Source organism: Rhipicephalus microplus, unplaced genomic scaffold (assembly GCF_043290135.1).
Source record: "Rhipicephalus microplus isolate Deutch F79 unplaced genomic scaffold, USDA_Rmic scaffold_348, whole genome shotgun sequence".
Taxonomy (NCBI): domain Eukaryota; kingdom Metazoa; phylum Arthropoda; class Arachnida; order Ixodida; family Ixodidae; genus Rhipicephalus; species Rhipicephalus microplus.
The window spans coordinates 85,001-97,500 of NW_027464915.1; the positions used below are offsets into that span (position 1 = coordinate 85,001).

Sequence of the window (12,500 nt, forward strand, 5' to 3'; positions counted from 1 at the left end):
AGAGGCATCGTCTCGTGTAGCGTCGCCCCCGCCCCAACTGGAGTGGCCCAGTTTTTTGAACGGGACGGGAACTGCGAAGCACTTAGACCGACGGCGGACTACGACGAGAACGCCTTAAGCTTCGCCAACGTTTCGCCAACTCGTGCGGGAGACTTTTTCCGCTTCGCGGCAAGTCGTCGCGCCGTGCTCTCCGCATCAACCGCGTACGCAGCGAACCGCAAACGTCGGGCGCAGCCTCCTCACCTCCCTGCGCTTTGCGCGCGAACGTTCCCTGTTCGCGCGGCAAAGCCTGGAGGAGGCACGGCCCCGCAGCGTGTTCGAGCGCCCGGTCTACGGGACACCCTGCTTACTTCGAGGGCAACAAGCGCAACGCAAGGCTGCGATCTCGCGCACTTTGCGCACGGCTGGAGAAGCTTTGCTGGCCGGCTTTCGCTCCTCGTGTTTACCGTGCGTTAAAGTTGCGCGTCCGTGGCTCTCGCAGCTCTTGCGCGCCCGGTCGCAGAGAGGAGTACGCAACCTCGACCGCACTTTCCCTGCAGGCTTCCTTCCGACTCGAAGTCCTGCGGCGGTCTCAACGAGGTGCCACATCCTCAATGCAGTCGGTCGCCCCCGTTTCGGTTGGGCTCTGGCACGACGGTCGCCACCGTCTCGCCCTTGAGTGGCCGCTGTTGGCGCTCGCTGTGAGGTGTTCAGCGTGCTGTCCGTGTTGCCGACGCGGTCAAAACGAGTCGACGGCTCACGTTCCCTTGTGCGCCGAAGGCTCTCTTGATATGTGATCCGACCCTCAGACAGACGAAGCCAAGGGAAGACCCAAGGCCGCAATGTGCGTTCAAAGAATCAGTGCTCAGTGTGTCCTGCAATTCACACCAAGTCTCGCAGCTGGCTGCGTTCTTCATCGACCCGAGAACCGAGTGATCCACCGCTTAGAGTCGTGAAAAAGTGTTTGTTCAATTCCGTACAGTCAAAACCAAACGTTTCTGGCACTCGGCCAAACAGTGGCCAAGAAGGGCGCTTTTCAGCGCACGCTTGGACTCCAAAACTCTGCCGCGCCTTTTTCGGCTGCCGCAAATCGAGCAAACGGTGTGTTTCGGACGGCGTTTCGCTTCCGCTACTTGCGAGTGCTTTCGTGGTCCACCCCTCTATAAATACTCGGGAGGCGTCGAAGCCGGTTCTCCAAGCCGGACCCGTAGGTATCGTTGTGTGCTCGCTCTCATTGGCCCGCCTAACCAGAAAATGCCTGCGGTACACCCATTTGGATAAGAGTGCACGCAGATGCGGGCCTCGACGGCTACACATTTCCTCGGGCGGCCGCCTCCCGGCCTCCGTGGAGCGCGGGATGCACGGTCCCATCGACAAGCCTCTCCCGTTTTTACCGTGGCGTCGCGGTTCACCACGGCGGGCGGGTCGGTCTCCTCCGCATAAAAAGGGGGACCCCCGCTTTTTGTTCCACGAAATCGCACAAGCTTTTTTCGCATCCACGGTTTGCCACCGCACACCAAAATGCCGATCCGGCTGCCTACTTTAGCCAACAGGTGGAGCCAGGCGCGCCGTACTTGCGCGGCACTTCCCACGTCCACCGAAGTCGGTGCCAAGGACCACTTTCGGCGCCGGAGCCGCGTACGAGCCTACTCGAGGCGGAAGAACGAAGCCAGCAAGGGCCTGGCCGCAAGTGCGTTCAATTGTCGGGACGTCCAAGTCCCTCGTTCTTCCGTGCTTCCTCTTTCGGCAAGTCGTTGCGGCACCTTCCCAAAGCGCGCAGACCCGCTAATCGCGACGAGCGCGACGTGGCCGTGCCGCCTTTCCCTCGGCAGCAAGCAAAACGCCTGGCAACGTCGACGCTCCCCTAACCGCGATCTCGCACCGTGTTTCGTGTGGCGAATTCAAAAGCCGGCCGGCGCTGCTGCAACCATTACGGTCGGTACGCATACGCCGCGGAGGGCGGGACGGTCATCGGAGCGTGCGGTTCCTCCATCGAGTACTGCGCACCTCGGCCGTCGCATCGCCGTGCCATGACCGGCCGCGCGTCAACGCGAACCGGTGCCAGCGAGATCCCTCGCCTGCAAGAACCGACCGGCAGCCTCCGTCACCCGAGGACGCGGAGGCGCTTGCCGCGGACGGCGGGACGGTATGCACTGGTGCACAGCGGACCCGTCACATCGCCAGTTCCTTGACCGACCGCCGACGCTTGTGCCGTTCCTCTCGTACTTGGCAGTCGCCGCGCGATTGTCGGGTCTCGTTCTTGCACGCTCGAACGGTCGGGAGGGCACTCGGCTGGCGTTTCGGGAACGCGCAGCCTCGCCTTCTACCGACGTAACCACGACTCGCCGTTCGCGCTCCGCCGCTCCTGTTTACAGTACTAGGCGGTCCCGCAGCGGTCGGGTCGCGCATTTCGAGCGCTTCGAGCCACGGTGCAGTGGCGGGTCGAAAGCCGACCTATGAGTGCGTTGCGCCGTTTGTACCCGCGTCCGCCACCTGGCCGACCGTCCAAGGTCGCGGTGTTGGCGTCCGCTGGGCGCAACAATTTGTCACGGGGTGCCGCTCCACATTCAGGCAGCCCCGTGGGGAAAAGCCGACCCCGCGTCCAAACGGGGTCAGCGGCAGAAAGTGTCGGGCGCAGACGCAGCTGAGGCGCTCACCCTTCACAATCCGTTAATGATCCTTCCGCAGGTTCACCTACGGAAACCTTGTTACGACTTTTACTTCCTCTAAATGATCAAGTTTGGTCATCTTTCCAACAGACCGGCGCAACCGAAAGGCCGCGCCGGACATCGGTCCGAAGACCTCACTAAATCATTCAATCGGTAGTAGCGACGGGCGGTGTGTACAAAGGGCAGGGACGTAATCAACGCGAGCTTATGACTCGCGCTTACTGGGAATTCCTCGTTCAAGGGGAACAATTGCAAGCCCCTATCCCAATCACGAAAGAAGTTCCACGGGTTACCCAGTCTTTTCAGACAGGGATAAAGACACGCTGCTTCCTTCAGTGTAGCGCGCGTGCGGCCCCGGACATCTAAGGGCATCACAGACCTGTTATTGCTCTGTTTCGTGCGGCTAGGAGCCGCTTGTCCCTCTAAGAAGGTTGTAAGGTGCTGGGAACCCCGCACCTATTTAATAGGCTAGAGTCTCGTTCGTTATCGGAATTAACCAGACAAATCGCTCCACCAACTAAGAACGGCCATGCACCACCATCCACCGAATCAAGAAAGAGCTCTCAATCTGTCAATCCTCCCAGTGTCCGGGCCGGGTAAGTTTTCCCGTGTTGAGTCAAATTAAGCCGCAGGCTCCACTCCTGGTGGTGCCCTTCCGTCAATTCCTTTAAGTTTCAGCTTTGCAACCATACTTCCCCCGGAACCCAAATACTTTGGTTTCCCGGAAGCTGCCCGCCGAGTCATTTGAGTAACTCAGGCGGATCGCTGGTTGGCATCGTTTATGGTCAGAACTAGGGCGGTATCTGATCGCCTTCGAACCTCTGACTTTCGTTCTTGATCAATGAAAACATTCTTGGCAAATGCTTTCGCAGTAGTTCGTCTTGCGACGGTCCAAGAATTTCACCTCTAGCGCCGCAATACGAATGCCCCCGTCCGTCCCTCTTAATCATTACCTCGTATTCCAAAAACCAACAGAACAGAAACGAGGTCTTGTTCTATTATTCCATGCAAGTTTATTCAGGCGACTCGCCTGCGTTGAGCACTCTAATTTTTTCAAAGTAAAAGCACCGGCCATCTCGAGGCACACAATGAAGTGCACCAAGAAAGAACCGGCATGATGTTCAGTCCGAGCCGTCGCATCGGGTAGATGCACTACTCGTCTGGAACTGAGATCCAACTACGAGCTTTTTAACCGCAGCAGCTTTAGTATACGCTATTGGAGCTGGAATTACCGCGGCTGCTGGCACCAGACTTGCCCTCCAATTGATCCTCGTTAAAGGATTTAGAGTGTACTCATTTCAATTACGGGGCCTCAAAAGAGTCCCGTATTGTTATTTTTCGTCACTACCTCCCCGTGCCGGGAGTGGGTAATTTGCGCGCCTGCTGCCTTCCTTGGATGTGGTAGCCGTTTCTCAGGCTCCCTCTCCGGAATCGAACCCTGATTCTCCGTTACCCGTAACAACCATGGTAAGCAAGTAACCTACCATCGAAAGTTGATAAGGCAGACACTTGAAAGAAACGTCGCCGGCTCGTGGCCATGCGATCAGCACAAAGTTATCCAGAGTCACCACACAATACGGGCCGAAACCCGATCGATCTTGGTCTAATAAAAGCACCCGTTACCCAAAGGGCTCCAGGCTCACTGCATGTATTAGCTCTAGAATTGCCACAGTTATCCAAGTAGGAAGAAACGATCTAAGGAACCATAACTGATTTAATGAGCCATTCGCGGTTTCGCCTTATTTCGGCATGTACTTAGACATGCATGGCTTAATCTTTGAGACAAGCATATGATTACTGGCAGGATCAACCAGGTAATCGTTCGACTGCGCGTCCGTCCTCGCCCTCGGCGGGCCGGACGCAGTCTGTGTGCGGCGGAGGCCACCTTCAGGCGCCCCAACACGCTTATTTTGCACTCCGAGATGACGGCGTTCGAGCTCGCTACGGCACAACCTTCCCGAAAGACGAGTGGGAGCCGTGCGGCAAGAAGCACGTTCATGCTCGCTCTTTTTCGTTGCATCGACTCGGTCGCGCCGTGCGGGTTGCCCAAGCCCGCTGCACTGTCGGTGGACCGGCCGGAACTAGCAACGGAGCCGAGACTGCAAAGCCGCCAGACGACGGGTCACGCCCGCGTCTTCGGCGCTTTCGCATCTGAATCGCCCGAGGACGACACGGAACACACCTCGATATCGTGGTAAAACGGCACCGTCCGACAACCAGCCCCTAACGCATCAAGCGGATGAGGCTGCAGACGACTGCCGTGGATTCCCCTGGAGCAGACCCGAGGACACGCTTGACGAGGCCGAAGCCCGCCGCATATCAGACACCCGGTCGCTTTCGCGTACGCCGCTCACGAGAACCCCCACATAATAGCAGCGATAAGTACCCAGACCTCCTTGGGCCCTAATACGAGCGTACTCGAGAAAATTTCACCGCGGGTGTGCCCCGAAACGTGTGGCATGTTGAGCGTGCCACAAGTCTACGTCGCTCTCAAACCCGCCGAGGTCGTAGAATTTGCGACCCTACTCACGAAATTCCCACCGAGGATACGGCCGCAAACGTACCGCACCTTGGGTAGGCCACGAGTTTGTGCAACACTACGCTGACGGCACAGCACCGAGGTCGTGCGCGCACGCACGGGAAAATTCCGCCGCGGTTTCTGCCGAAAACGTGAGGCACCACGACTCTCCGCAAGTTCGCGTCGACTGCGAAAGACCGAAGTCGTGAACGACGTGTCCGCTACTCGCCGCCGACACGCTGGACACCAAACGTACAACGACTCGACGGCGTCGTAGAGGCCCACGACGCGGTTTTCCTTAACGACGTCTCGGCGTGGCACCGACAGGTTAGAACGGCCGACCAACGTTCCCTGTCCGCCGTTCGGCTCAGTCGAAGGGCTCGGCGACTTCGGCAACGCTGCGAAGCCGCACGGTGACGCACGCCATGTCCCCATTTTTTTTTTTCTTTCTGCGTCTGCCGGGGTGCCCCTATAATAGCAGCGATAAGCACCCAGACCGCCGTGGGTCGCTCGCCCCGGCTGACGTGGTTTTTCGTACTCCTGCGGCGGTCGCCGTCAAGCACGTCCAAATACGCTACTTTCGTGGGCGCATTCACGCTCTTTCGCTTCGCCGGAGTGCCAGCACTCACTCTGCCAAAAACGGCGAACATCCGAGCGGCGGTTCCCACTTTTGCGTCGGCGTCGCAAACCCCGCCCCGGCAGACGAGGTTTGCCGTACTCGTGCGACGGTGGCCGGCGGGCACGTCGAAAGACGCCGATATCGTGCGCGAATTGGCGCACCTTGGCTTCACCGGAGTGCCGCCACTGACTCCACCAAAAACGGCGAAGATCCGAGCGGCGCTTCCCACTTTCGCATCGGCGTCCCGAACTCCGCCCCGGCTGACGCGGTTTACCGTACTCGTGCGACGGTCGCCGGCGAGCACGTGGAAAGACGCCGATATCGTGCCCGAATCGGCTCCGTTCGGCTTCGCCGGAGTGCCAGCACTGGCTCGGCGAAAGACGACGAACATCCGAGCGACGGTTCTCACTATTGCGTACGCGTCGCAAACCCCGCCCCGGCAGACGCACTTTGCCGTACTCGTGCGACGGTCGCCGGCGAGCACGTAGAAAGACGCCGATATCGTGCCGGAATCGGCCCCGTTTGGCTTCGCCGGAGTGCCAGCACTCACTCGGCCACAAACGGCGAACATCCGAGCGGCGGTTCCCACTTAGCCGTCGGCGTCCCGAACTCCGCCCCGGCAGACGCGGTTGCCGAGCTCGTGCGACTAGCGACCGCGAAGCCGTCTCGCGACGCCGCTTTCGTGCGCGGCTCCCACTGCGACCTGGGTCACCCGAGGTCGACGAGCAAAAAAGAATGTCGAAAAAAATTTTTTTTTTTTTTTGCGTCTGCCGGGGTGCCCCTATAATAGCAGCGATAAGCACCCAGACCGCCATGGGTCGCTCGCCCCGGCTGACGTGGTTTTTCGTTTTCCTGCGGTGGTCGTCGTCAAGCACGTCCAAACACGCCACTTTCGTGGGCGCATTCGCGCTCTTTCGCTTCGCCGGAGTGCCAGCACTCACTCTGCCAAAAACGGCGAACATCCGAGCGGCGGTTCCCACTTTTGCGTCGGCGTCGCAAACCCCGCCCCGGCAGACGAGGTTTGCCGTACTCGTGCGACGGTGGCCGGCGGGCACGTCGAAAGACGCCGATATCGTGCGCGAATTGGCGCACCTTGGCTTCACCGGAGTGCCGCCACTGACTCCTCCAAAAACGGCGAAGATCCGAGCGGCGCTTCCCACTTTCGCATCGGCGTCCCGAACTCCGCCCCGGCTGACGCGGTTTACCGTACTCGTGCGACGGTCGCCGGCGAGCACGTGGAAAGACGCCGATATCGTGCCCGAATCGGCTCCGTTCGGCTTCGCCGGATTGCCAGCACTGGCTCGGCGAAAGACGACGAACATCCGAGCGACGGTTCTCACTATTGCGTACGCGTCGCAAACCCCGCCCCGGCAGACGCACTTTGCCGTACTCGTGCGACGGTCGCCGGCGAGCACGTAGAAAGACGCCGATATCGTGCCGGAATCGGCCCCGTTTGGCTTCGCCGGAGTGCCAGCACTCACTCGGCCACAAACGGCGAACATCCGAGCGGCGGTTCCCACTTAGCCGTCGGCGTCCCGAACTCCGCCCCGGCAGACGCGGTTGCCGAGCTCGTGCGACTAGCGACCGCGAAGCCGTCTCGCGACGCCGCTTTCGTGCGCGGCTCCCACTGCGACCTGGGTCACCCAAGGTCGACGAGCAAAAAAGAATGTCGAAAAAAATTTTTTTTTTTTTTTTTGCGTCTGCCGGGGTGCCCCTATAATAGCAGCGATAAGCACCCAGACCGCCATGGGTCGCTCGCCCCGGCTGACGTGGTTTTTCGTTTTCCTGCGGTGGTCGTCGTCAAGCACGTCCAAACACGCCACTTTCGTGGGCGCATTCGCGCTCTTTCGCTTCGCCGGAGTGCCAGCACTCACTCTGCCAAAAACGGCGAACATCCTAGTGGCGGTTCCCACTTTTGCGTCGGCGTCGCCAACCCCGCCCCGGCATACGCGGTTTGCCGTACTCGTGCGGCGGTGGCCGGCGGGCACGTCGAAAGACACCGATATCGTGCGCGAGTCGATGCTTCTTGGTCTCGCAGGAGGGCCGCCACTCACTCCTGCAAAAACGGCGAAGATCCGAGCGGCGCTTCCCACTTTTTCGTCGGCGTCGCAAACCTCGCCCCGGCAGACGCGCTTTGCCGTACTCGTGCGACGGTCGCCGGCGAGCACGTCGAAATACGCCGATATCGTGCCCGAATCGGCCCCGTTTCGCTTCGCCGGAGTGCCAGCACTCGCTCGGCCAAAGACGACGAACATCCGAGCGACGGTTCCCACTATTGCGTACGCGTCGCGAACCCCGCCCCGGCAGACGCGGTTTGCCGTACTCGTGCGGCGGTGGCCGGCGGGCACGTCGAAAGACGCCGATATCGTGCACGAATTGGCGCTCCTTGGCTTCACCGGAGTGCCAGCACTCACTCGGCCAAAAACGGCGAACATCCGAGCAGCGGTACCCACTTAGCCGTCGGCATCCCGAACTCCGCGCCGGCTGACGCGGTTGCCGAGCTCGTGCGACTAGCGACCGCGAACGCGTCTCGCGACGCCGCTTTCGTGCGCGGCTCCCATTGCGACCTGGGTTACCCGAGCTCGACCAGCAAAAAAGAAGGTCGAAAATTTTTTTTTTTTTTTCTGCGTCTGCCGGGGTGCCCCTATAATAGCAGCGATAAGCACCCAGACCGCCGTGTGTCGCTCGCCCCGGCTGACGTGGTTTTTCGTACTCCTGCAGCGGTCGCCGTCACGCACGTCCAAATACGCCACTTTCGTGGGCGCATTCGCGCTCTTTCGCGTCGCCGGAGTGCCAGCACTCACTCTGCCAAAAACGGCCAACATCCGAGCGGCGGTTCCCACTTTTGCGTCGGCGTCGTAAACCCCGCCCCGGCAGACGCGGTTTGCCCTACTCGTGCGACGGTCGCCGGCGAGCGCGTCGAAAGACGCCGATATCGTGCGCTAATTGGCGCTCCTTGGCTTCTCCGGAGTGCCGCCACTCACTCCTCCAAAAACGGCGAAGATCCGAGCGGCGTTCTCCACTTTCGCATCGGCGTCCCGAACTCCGCCCGGGCTGACGCGGTTTACCGTACTCGTGCGACGGTCGCCGGCGGGCACGTCGAAAGACGCCGATATCGTGCCGTAATCGGCCCCGTTTGGCTTCGCCCGAGTGCCAGCACTCACTCGGCCAAAAACGGCGAACATCCGAGCAGCGTTTCCCACTTTCGCATCGGCGTCCCGAAGCCCGCCCCGGCAGACGCGGTTTGCCCTACTCGAGCGACGGTCGCCGGCGATCACGTCGAAAGGCGCCGAATTCGTGCACGAATCGATGCTTCTTGGTCTCGCAGGAGGGCCGCCACTCACTCCTGCAAAAACGGCGAAGATCCGAGTTGCGCTTCCCACTTTTTCGTCGGCGTCCCGAACTACGCCCCGGCTGACGCGGTTTACCGTACTCGTGCGACGGTCGCCGGCGGGCACTTCAAAATACGCCGATTTCGTGGGCGCATTCACGCTGTTTCGCTTCCCCGGAGTGCCAACACTCACTCTGCCGAAAGCGGCGATCATCCGAGCGGCGGTTCCCACTTTTGCGTCGGCTTCGCAAACGGCGCCCCGGCAGACGCGCTCGTGCGACGTACTCGTGCGACGGTCGCCGGCGAGCACGTCGAAAGACGCCGATATCGTGCTCGAATCGACCCCGTTTCGCTTCGCCGGAGTGCTGCCAGTCACGGCGCAGAAAACGGCGAACAAGTGTTTTTTTTTTTTTTTTTCCTAGAATTTGTGTTATAGAAGGCACATTTGATATCGGACGATAATTTTCAACTTTATCACGCGCACCGATTTTCGTGTAGAGGTTTGCAAGTTTATGGGAATTTCTCCACTTGGAATAATGCGATTTAGTAGTACTACGAGAACTTCATGGATGTACTCAAGGGTACGGGGCAAGTCAGTTACGTCAACACCTGCAGATTTTTTACACTTCAAACTGAAAATTGTTGGTTGTGAGTCCTCGTGTGATATTAAAGGCCGATTCGCTAACACATAGAACAAAGAAAGAAAGGAAGAAAAAACGCCCGCGCTCGCTCAAGAAACCTGGGTTCGCAACAAGTGGCAACAACAAGCAACCGAGCGAGTGCGCCAAAACCCGTGGCGGCCGAACAAACGCGAAGTCCCAACCGCGTCAGCCGGGGCGGCACGGGACAGGAAAAATCACTTCAGCCGGGGCGGCGGGGCACCGAATAAACCTCGTCACCTCGTCGCAGGATAAAAGAGGAAACAAAAAGTCTAAACAGCGTCTGCTGGAGCGAATGCGTAATAAAACAACAACAACAACAAAAAAAAAAAAACACCCGCGCTCAAGAAGTCTGCAATCACCACAAAAGGCGACTGTGACCGAGCAGCGTCAGCCGGGGCCGTGCGGAAACGGAAAAACCGCGACTACCGGGGCGTCGAGGCACCGAAAAATCCACTTCAGCCGCGGCGAAAAAAAAAACAAAAAGAAAGACGGAGGGGGGGGGGGGGAACCACGTCTGCCGGGGCGAAGGAAAAAAAAAAAACGCGTCTGCCGGGGCGAGCCCGGGTGCGGCACCACCGGGAAAACTGTGGCAAACAGACATGGCGATCGAGTGAGTGGGCCGCCAGCCAGGCTCAGCCAAAAAGTGCAAAGTCCGAACTGCGTCAGCCGGGGCGGCAAAAACCACGTCAGCCGGGGCGGCGCAAAAAACCGCGTCTGCCGGGGCGGCACGAAACCGCGTCAGCCGGGGCGGCGCGAAAACTGCGTCAGCCGGGGCGAAAGAAAAAAAAAAAAAAAACGCGTCTGCCGGGGCGAGCCCGGGTGCGGCACCACCGGGAAAACTGTGGCAAACAGACATGGCGATCGAGTGAGTGGGCCGCCAGCCAGGCACAGCCGAAAAGTGCAAAGTCCGAACCGTGTCAGCCGGGGCGGCAAAAAACCGCGTCAGCCGGGGCGGCGCAAAAAACCGCGTCTGCCGGGGCGGCACGAAACCGCGTCAGCCGGGGCGGCGCGAAAACTGCGTCAGCCGGGGCGAGCCCGGGTGCGGCACCACCGGGAAAACTGTGGCAAACAGACATGGCGATCGAGTGAGTGGGCCGCCAGCCAGGCTCAGCCAAAAAGTGCCAAGTCCGAACTGCGTCAGCCGGGGCGGCAAAAAACCGCGTCAGCCGGGGCGGCGCAAAAAACCGCGTCTGCCGGGGCGGCGCGAAAACCGCGTCTGCCGGGGCGGCGCGAAAACTGCGTCAGCCGGGGCGAAAGAAAAAAAAAACGCGTCTGCCGGGGCGAGCCCGGGTGCGGCACCACCGGGAAAACTGTGGCAAACAGACATGGCGATCGAGTGAGTGGGCCGCCAGCAAGGCTCAGCCAAAAAGTGCTAAGTCCGAACTGCGTCAGCTGGGGCGGCAAAAAACCGCGTCTGCCGGGGCGGCACGAAACCGCGTCAGCCGGGGCGGCGCGAAAACCGCGTCTGCCGGGGCGGCACGAAACCGCGTCAGCCGGGGCGGCGCGAAAACTGCGTCAGCCGGGGCGAGCCCGGGTGCGGCACCACCGGGAAAACTGTGGCAAACAGACATGGCGATCGAGTGAGTGGGCCGCCAGCCAGGCACAGCCGAAAAGTGCTAAGTCCGAACTGCGTCAGCCGGGGCGGCAAAAACCGCGTCAGCCGGGGCGGCGCGAAAACCGCGTCTGCCGGGGCGGCACGAAACCGCGTCAGCCGGGGCGGCGCGAAAACTGCGTCAGCCGGGGCGAGCCCGGGTGCGGCACCACCGGGAAAACTGTGGCTAACAGACATGGCGATCGAGTGAGTGGGCCACCAGCCAGGCTCAGCCAAAAAGTGCTAAGTCCGAACTGCGTCAGCCGGGGCGGCAAAAACCGCGTCAGCCGGGGCGGCGCAAAAAACCGCGTCTGCCGGGGCGGCACGAAACCGCGTCAGCCGGGGCGGCGCGAAAACTGCGTCAGCCGGGGCGAAAGAAAAAAAAAAAACGCGTCTGCCGGGGCGAGCCCGGGTGCGGCACCACCGGGAAAACTGTGGCAAACAGACATGGCGATCGAGTGAGTGGGCCGCCAGCCAGGCACAGCCGAAAAGTGCCAAGTCCGAACTGCGTCAGCCGGGGCGGCAAAAAACCGCGTCAGCCGGGGCGGCGCAAAAAACCGCGTCTGCCGGGGCGGCACGAAACCGCGTCAGCCGGGGCGGCGCGAAAACTGCGTCAGCCGGGGCGAGCCCGGGTGCGGCACCACCGGGAAAACTGTGGCAAACAGACATGGCGATCGAGTGAGTGGGCCGCCAGCCAGGCTCAGCCAAAAAGTGCCAAGTCCGAACTGCGTCAGCCGGGGCGGCGCAAAAAACCGCGTCTGCCGGGGCGGCGCGAAAACCGCGTCTGCCGGGGCGGCGCGAAAACTGCGTCAGCCGGGGCGAAAGAAAAAAAAAACGCGTCTGCCGGGGCGAGCCCGGGTGCGGCACCACCGGGAAAACTGTGGCAAACAGACATGGCGATCGAGTGAGTGGGCCGCCAGCAAGGCTCAGCCAAAAAGTGCCAAGTCCGAACTGCGTCAGCCGGGGCGGCAAAAAACCGCGTCTGCCGGGGCGGCACGAAACCGCGTCAGCCGGGGCGGCGCGAAAACCGCGTCTGCCGGGGCGGCACGAAACCGCGTCAGCCGGGGCGAGCCCGGGTGCGGCACCACCGGGAAAACTGTGGCAAACAGACATGGCGATCGAGTGAGTGGG

General features: G+C 60.9%; 2 non-coding genes across 2 annotated transcripts; both read right to left on the reverse strand.

Moving 5' to 3' along the window:
- Window positions 1–778: 778 nt before the first annotated feature.
- On the reverse strand, window positions 779–931 carry LOC142793945 (5.8S ribosomal RNA). The gene has a single exon (XR_012891949.1). It is a non-coding gene; the product is annotated as a 5.8S ribosomal RNA (ribosomal RNA).
- Window positions 932–2,650: 1,719 nt separating this feature from the next.
- On the reverse strand, window positions 2,651–4,465 carry LOC142793931 (small subunit ribosomal RNA). Its single transcript, XR_012891936.1, has one exon. It is a non-coding gene; the product is annotated as a small subunit ribosomal RNA (ribosomal RNA).
- Between the last annotated feature and the right edge of the window lie 8,035 nt (window positions 4,466–12,500).